Source organism: Humulus lupulus, chromosome 4, assembly GCF_963169125.1.
Source record: "Humulus lupulus chromosome 4, drHumLupu1.1, whole genome shotgun sequence".
Lineage (NCBI taxonomy): Eukaryota > Viridiplantae > Streptophyta > Magnoliopsida > Rosales > Cannabaceae > Humulus > Humulus lupulus.
The window spans coordinates 36,150,489-36,159,135 of record NC_084796.1 but is presented as its reverse complement, the minus strand read 5'-3'; the positions used below and the strand labels follow the sequence as shown (position 1 = coordinate 36,159,135).

General features: G+C 38.1%; 1 long non-coding RNA gene across 1 annotated transcript; it reads left to right on the top strand.

The window, feature by feature from the left end:
- Positions 1-1,207: 1,207 nt before the first annotated feature.
- LOC133830327 (uncharacterized) lies at positions 1,208-4,045 on the top strand. The gene is made up of 2 exons (XR_009891992.1): positions 1,208-1,913; positions 3,803-4,045. It is a non-coding gene; the product is annotated as an uncharacterized LOC133830327 (long non-coding RNA).
- Positions 4,046-8,647: the final 4,602 nt, after the last annotated feature.

The window sequence follows — 8,647 nt, the reverse complement described above, 5'->3', positions numbered from 1 at the left end:
CAACCTGGTTTCTTGGCACAGTAAAAAGCAGAACTTCATCTCTCTTTCCACTTCTGAAGCGAAGTACATTGCTGCAGTAAGTTGTTGCACTCAACTTCTTTGGATGAAACAAATGTTGAATGATTATGGGTTCTATCTTGACACGCTGACCATTTATTGTGGCAACATCAGTTACATAAATCTCTCCAAAAACCCTATCCAACACTCTTGTACCAAACATATCGTCTGCCACCACTTTCTTCATGAGTTTGTTGAATCTTAAACCATCACCCTCTCTCATGTTGCATCTGAAAGTCAACTTGTTGATTTTTTTTACTAAGGCTTTGAGTTCACAAACTTTTTTTCACTTGAGAAAGTCAATAGGAGTTTGTATGTTTGAGTGATAACATGTGAAACTTCAAAATAAGTAATATCTATTGAGATTTCATCTTCTAATTTGACTATTTGCTTTTGTGAGTTTTTCTTCAACTTACTTTTTACAGTCATATATCTTGAAGTAGTGTAGGCTTATTGTTGCTTTTGTGTAGTCTTACTTGAAAATATAGCGACTTTATTTTTATTAGTGTGAAAGCTACCATTGGAACACCTTGCTTTGTGTAGTTTTCTCCTTCACTTAGGAGTGTGTGCCTTTGGAGAAGGCTACCTATGTGCTTAGCCTACAAACTCTAATTGGTAACTGCTGAGGGGTTCTATGAAAAACAAAAAAAAAATCAAAAAATATATATATAACACTAATTGTTTATTTCTGAGGGAGAGTTTGCATGGTTCTTAAATAGCATGCAACTCATGAGGACACTGTGCACACCTATGTAGATTGACCTTCTTTGCCTTGATGAGTTGTTGTCTTGTGTCTTTGTTTGGCTGCATTTTTGTATTTGTCAAGTCTATGCTATAACATCTCATATGTCTGTTTCAACAATGTGTAGGGAGTCTCAAATTTTTGCTTTGTGTCTTTTGCTTTGATACTTATCTTTTTAAACAGTTTTTTTTTTCGTGTTCCCTATTCCCACTTTAATATCCTAAGTCTTGCTTTGTTCTCTTGTGTTCAATTTAAAAACACACACACACACAAAAATACAAAAAACAAATTATATCTTTACATATCCCTATTTTTTTTACTTTTCTTTTTGTTTTTTTTTTAAAAAAAAAACAAATTAGTTAACTCCAAAATTCACTTTTCGTTTTAAAATCCCCATGTTTCTTTTTTTTTTTTCTTTTTTTTCTTGTTCTCTTTTAGTTTCCCTCTCAAACCCAATCTCCCCAATCCTCAACCCTTCCTCGCCAATGCCGACTCCAAATGCCAACCATCTTTATGCTTTTCGTCTGAGAAATAGCACACCCACTCCATCACCCGAGTCTTCTCCTCTATCATCTTGAGAACCCACTCTCTTCTCCTCCCGTCATCCCCAAAATCCCTCGCAAACCCACCCCCACCACAACCTCGAGACCCATCTCCTCCACTTCTATAGCCTAGCGACCCAACCCACCACCCACCTCCACTACCTAGTGACCCTCCCCAAGACCCAACTCCACCTCTGCCCTCACCTCCTCACACGTATGCCCATGTCTCACCTCCTCCATCGCCCCCTTCCCTTTCTCCTCCATCCTTGGTCCCATGTCCTTGCCATTCTACCTCCCCCATCCCACCACCTAGTGGTATTGCAACTCGCACTAGAAATCGCACCCAACCCACTATCCTTCCTCCCTCTGCTCCACCCAAACCCTTTGTTCATGTCAAGACAGGTGCTCAAAAGCAAAAAAAAATGCGTATGTTGCATCCAATGATTATGTGCTGCTGCCTGAGTCCCTACCGCCCGTGCCTGTTGCCAAGAAGCCCGAGCCTACACCCACTGCTGTGCCATCCACTTCCACTGCCAAAGGCAAGGCCTCCACTTCGGCTTCTACAAAATTGGGTAACATATTTCTTAATCACAACAAGCAGTATAAGTTTCATTCTCGCATTTCTTTGTGTAAATTGTTGCCCTGACTTTTGTTGGATTATCGTGAGTGTCCTAAATTGGGTGTGTATGAGCTAATTGATTTTCATGGGTGGAAACACTCAATTACTTCTTTGATGATTCCATCTCAAACACTTGTGCATGAATTTTATTCCAATATGTCGCCATCTATTGTAAATCCTATGCACAAGCATTTTGGGTAGTTTTTGTTGAGAGGGCATTAGATCCCTTTCTCTCCTGAGGTGATTATTGATTGTCTCCATCTTCCCCAAGTTTAGAATCCTAAATACACAGGGTATTTCAATCCTAATTTGGATGAGGTGGCTCGCACATTGACTGGCAACCCGACTACCTCTTGGCCTTTGGCAAACTGTGTTGCTCATTCCACTCCCACTCCTCAATATCATCTGCTACATCGCATTTCCATTTACAACTGGTTGCCCACATTGCATGCCTCCACCATTTTCTTGATTTGGCCAAATTTTTGTTTGTTGTGGGTTCTCAAATGTTCATTAGTCTCCCACATTGCATCTTTCGGACCCTTAGTGATGCGTCCTTCTGTCCAGGTACTTCTCGCATCTTTCCATTTCCTTTTTTGATACATCGTTCATATTTTTCTATAGCTAAGTTATCAAAGCCTCTCACTAACACCAAGCGCAAGCTGAAAGCGATCAATTTAGGCTCTACACGGACCTCCAAATCCACAAATAGAGGTCCCTCTATCCAGGACCCTCTTGCTACCACTTCATTGGGTGTGAAAAAGAACTCTTGGAAGTTTCGTTTGTTCTCTTTGGTTCATGAACTCCAACAGGAATTTCATGATTTTTGTTCTGAGTTTCGGTCTGCTCAATCCTGCTCTAAGGCTTTCCAAGTGGCTATCCTTTCTCATGTGGGTCTGCATCCAATCCATGTGGCTCATGCAGTAGCTTCTGTCCCTATTGGTACAGCGACAACTTCTTAGGGGGAGCCTTAAGTTGACCCTCCTGCTGCTCCTGTGGTTTTTAATGATCCTCCTGGTGAAGTGCCCCTTGCTACTGCTCTTATTCCTCCTGCTGTAATGACTGCTCTAGCACCTACAACTCAGGGGGAGTTTATTGCGCCTCCTGGCACCAAGAAATGTTGCAAGAAGCCCAAGTCCTCTTCCAAGTAGCTCGGTAAACTACTTTGACATGCTCTCTAAACACTTAGGGGGAGCAGTTCCTGCACCATGGACTTTTTATGTTCTTTTGTTTTAGAAACTAATATGTGTTGTTTATTACCTGCTATGTTTTAGATAAACAATCTGTTGATACTCTGATATATTTTGAGCAGGTAGCTAACTTTGTTTTTGTGTACCTAAGTTCCTTTTGTTAATTCAGTTGTTGTTTCCGTGGTACTTTTTCTTGTCTTTCTGTTTTCGTGTGGTATATTGAAATCCATCAGGTTCATTGTTCACATGCATGCCAAAGGGGGAGTTTGTAAATGCATTTGTCTTGTCATGCATTGAACATCATGTTTAGACATGCATTTGCATGTTAACATACTGGAAGCTCATTTTATTTATATTGTGTTTCTCGTATTTTGAATATCATGTTAAGATATGATTTTTAATGATGAGATATCAGAAGCACTAAACACATGATTTTAATTTAGCACATGTCTTGATGAGTTGTCTTTCTATATATGTGCCCTAGTATATATATATTTTCTTTGTACATGTTTACCCTACCTTTTTTAGCAACTAAAAATGATTTCATCAAGAAACATTCTCAACAAAGGTCTGAAGCAATCATTGCTTCATTGTCCATTGGCCCATGGCATTTTGGTGAAAGTTCACCATTCATTTCGTGATTTCTGGTTTAAAGCTTGAAGGGAGTTCAAGCTAAGTCTCAAGGGGAGCTTGAGCTGAAGCTTAAGGGAGTCTAGTAGCTGGAGGGAGACCAGCAAACCATTATACCAGCGGGAGGCTGGTTGCTTGAAGATTCTCACTAAACTAGGGAGTTGATAGCTTGTGTTGTAAAGCAATTTGAAAGGGATTTTAAAAATGTGTTTACTACTTTGTATATTGTAATAACTTTGAGTATTGTTAGTGAATTTGCTTCATCTCAGGACAAGATTGAAAAAAGACGACATTACAAATAGATAAATTTCAATCCAACTAAGTTCATTGTCTAACCTAAGGACATATTTTCCAAACCACATGCTACTTTATTTTAATCAAATCATTACAATAAAAAAATACATTATTTTTTAGTGACAATTTTTTTATTACAATATTTTTTTTCTAACTAAATGTCAATATTAATCACAGCAAAAAGTAATATTTACTAATTTAGTTTAAGTCATTTCCTATTTTATACAATAATAAAATTTGTTATAGCTAAAACACATTTAGTTGCAAAACAAATCTGAAATTTTGGTGGCTAATACAAACTTTTTAGTGATAACATAAGTATGCTGATATTTTTCAATCACAAATTTTATACTATGTGGCTAAATTAAAAAAAATAAAGCAAATAATAGTGTCTATTTATTTATATTATTTTAATTTTATTTTTATATTTTATAATATATTTAAATAAAACAAAATACATCACTTTTTTTAAAAACAACACATTACTCTCATATTTACTCATACATTTAATTTCAGTGGACCACAATGCCCATCATTGTCATATACCCAGAGATCTATAATTGTGTCAAGATTAATTAAGGTACCCAAAATAAACATAGAATGATTTTTAGCATTTTAAAGAGATAGAACATGAACTTTTTTCTCCTTTTCATTTTCAACGGATATAACCGTGGGAATGTCATGTCCTTTAATTGATGCAGAGAAAGTAAAATGAGATAAAAGTAATACAGATTGGGAAATTTCACTTTTTATACATACTAATATTTATAATTACATAAAAATTCTAGCACTATTCACCATTTCAAATTGATGCTAAAATTCCCCTATTTCCCAAAATACCCATATCATTTTTCCACACCCAAAAAAATCAACCTCTCACTTCTCTCTCTACTCTCTTGGTTTCTCTCTCTGTCTCTGTCTCTCTCTCTCTCTCTCACTCTCATAAAAATCCCCCAACCCCGTTGGGCCCACCTCCATCGAGCCCTAACCGCGATTGACCCCGAGACCCACGGTGAAACCAAGACCCCCTCTCCCATCTCTTCGTCGACCCCGAGCCATTATTTCCTCCAAAGTTTGACAATCAAAGGTAAAATCTTGAACCCATTTTCATATTTGATAGAAATTATTGTTGAATCTGTGATCTGGGGAATGGGTTCATAATTTTTTTTGGGATTTTTTTATGGGAATGAACCAGTGGCTCGATAGGTTTGATACTGGTTCGATAATGGCTCGATTGATCTATGGTAATAGATGAAACTAGCTCGATAGGCTCGACTATGGTTCGATAGTAGGCTCGATAAGGTTGTTTGATGGTTCAATAGTTGCTCAATAGGAGCTCGATAAGGTAGTTTGAATGGTTCGATAGTAGGCTTGATAAAGTTAGGCTCGATGGAAGCTCAATATTAACTCGATATAAGATCGATGGTAACCTAAAATATTAGTTTTAATAGTGTCTCGATGGCAGTTCGATAGAGGCTTGATGTATAGCTCGATTGAGCTCGATAGGGCTCGATAAAAACTCGATAGAAGCTCGATGAAAGTGTTTATTTCAGTTTTTGATGAAATTTTTTTGAATTTTTTCCCGATTCTGTTTAACATTCTGTTTTCTTACAAAAAAAATTCATGTGTTGTTGCAGATGCATAAGTTGCTTGTTCCGTTTGTAGATCACTTTCTTAGTCGAGTCACATATCGGGGTAGTAGCATTTTAAATCACATTAAGACTAGGTTTTTGGACCTCGGGCTAATAGAAAGGGCTAAGGAATCCCCTTTCAAGCTGTTCTTTTTGGCTTCAGAGTTTAATTTCTCGGTAGTTTATGGTGCTGATAGAACTACTTTGCCCGAAGGCAACTCTGTTACAAACATAGTTCTAAATCTTTCATAAGGTTTGTCTAGTTTTTCTATCATTACTTACGAGATATACGAATGAGTGGCTCCCAAATCAAATAATAAAGAACATACATTATTGAGGATAGAAACCTAACCTGTGACCACTTTATTGCTAGCATCAACTTCTCCTTGGGTTAAGGCAAATACCCTGGCAGGAACAATCTTGTCTTCCCTTTTCCCCTCTGGCTTGAGCTGGGGACATTCTCTCTTCCAGTGTCCTTCCTGACCATATTTGTAGCATCCCTTGGTGTTTTCCCGGCATTCACCAGGATGTTTCTTTTGGCACTTAGCACATTGCGGGTATTCCACATAACCCAGCCTATTACTTCCATTGTTTTTCTGTGCCCTTTTATCGTTGTCGGACTGCTTGTTATCAGGATGCTTTCTTTTATAACCATTGTTGTTGCTGGACTGATTGTTGTTGTTGTTATTCCAAACCAGTCTGAGGTTGATTTGGCTATTTAGGCTCAGGCTTACTGGCCTCCTCTTTACTAACATTCGCCTGAAGCCTTTCTACTTCTATTGCCATTTTTAGAACATCGGCATAGGTAGTATTCCCCGGGTTTGCTAGCTTAACCCCTAGCTCAATCTTCAGTCAAAGTCCTCTAATGAACTTGTTCACCCTCAGAAAGTCAGTTGGAACCATTTCCGGTGCAAACTTGGCTAATCGGTCGAACTACCGAGCATATTCTGCTACTGATAAACTCCCTTGCTTCAGACCAGCGAACTCCTCGACCCATGAAGCGACAACTACTGAATTGTAGTACTTTTTATGGAACAGCTCCACAATTCTGGTCCAAGTCATGTTGGCGACATCGTGAGTCTTACAGTATTGCCAAGGTGCAACAAGAGTCCAAGTACAGTATGTATGGTTATGCCCCAGCCTTACAGTATTGGGCATATGAGGCTATTCAGCAGCTTGCGACGGAGTTTGTTGTGAGCTTGGGAAACATGGTCCCTAGGATGCTTAGTTGGTCGCACCGGAATAACAAGGATTTCACCAAGTCTGTCCTCTCACTGATGTTATCGATGAAGAATGTAAGTTATATTTGATTGACAATAAAAAATTATTTTTATCCATATGTCTTTTACGATTATTTGAGTTAAACAAATGTTTTATGTTGTTTGTAGTTGATCATCCTTTCGATGTTGAAGCCCCGACCAGTAGAAAAGGACTTTTATTTATTGTTGAGAGAGGGATATCTTCCCCTTTATCCCAGGCTTGGCCAAGATCCCGGGGCGACTGATGAGGAGAATGAGGATGCGACTTTTGAGAAAGTCGTCGAGATAGTTTCTCAATTAGCCAAGGCAGCGAAGATATTTGATGATGCTATCCCGGAGGAGGAGAAGGTTGCAGATCTCACCTCTCCTATTGCCCCAACTGAAGTCCCAGCCTCAGCCCCAGCTCCAACCCCTGCCCCAGTTCTAGCTGAGTTGATCAAGCGGTTGGATAGAGTTGAAGGCCGACAAAAGACCCTCCTAAAGAACCAATCAGTGATCATGGACGCAGTCAGTCAGATCCTAACGTTTATTAAGGAGAGACCGAAGGGCTCCAAGGCAGATTCAGACTTAGGGTCATTGGATATTCCATATGACTAAGTTGATGATCCAACCCCTCCTCCCACCATCATTGTGACACCTAATCTTATGACTCCGAGAGTTGCTATTGTCAACGCTGAGGAAGTTGTTGGGGTTTGGTTTCAAAGGACTAGATGCGAAAGACACAAGCCAGAATGGTTTGATGACTACATTGATCCCATGAGGAAAAGTGTAATGACCCAACTAATTCTAAGACTTTGCACCATCAAAACTACTTATACATAGATACTACTTTTGAGAAAACATACATAAGAAATATTCACAACTTTATTAAAAAACCTCAATGTAATTATTGAAATACATAAATGAATGGTATGGGATCTCATTGTTTGAAAATAAAACATAACTTTAAACTTTAAATGAAATTGTTTACAAACTAAGTGCGGAAAATACATAGAAACATAATAAAAAGACTGAAAATAGCGTCGTCCTCAAATCATTCAGGCAGTCCATCGAATCCATTCTTCCTCAATACACAAGCCAAGCTACCACAAATCCTTCCGCCACCATATCTATTTTCCTGCATACATAAAAATAAAGGAATGAGCCTAATGCCCAGCAAGGAAAATCTACTAATAACATAAAACATATACATAAACTATATCATAAACATATACTACAATGGCCATTATACTACTTGGGGCTTGTTAACTAAACAAGTCATATGCCCAATAGATTGATGGGACTTGCTAGCCAAGCAAGTCATATGGCCATAATTTACTGGGGCTTGTTAGCTATACAAGTCATATGCCCAAGGTCTATAAACATACTATACATAATGTAAACATAACATATCATATAAATATATATAATTCTATCCTATTTTCCTTACCAAAACCGGGATTTATGAGAACAAGGACGGGATTTGGAACACTCCTAAAACCAACAATAAGAATGTGAGTATTTCTAAAGAAAGAGATGATCAATAAATGAACTAAACCACCAAGATGAAACTTACCGAAAAGAAACCTTAAGTTCAAAGAACTTAAATACCTAACCAATAATTGAAAACAATGAGTTAGGATCTAAATGAAAACTAAAGAATTAAACTGAAATGAACTTAAGATTAGGAATACCTTTGAATGTACT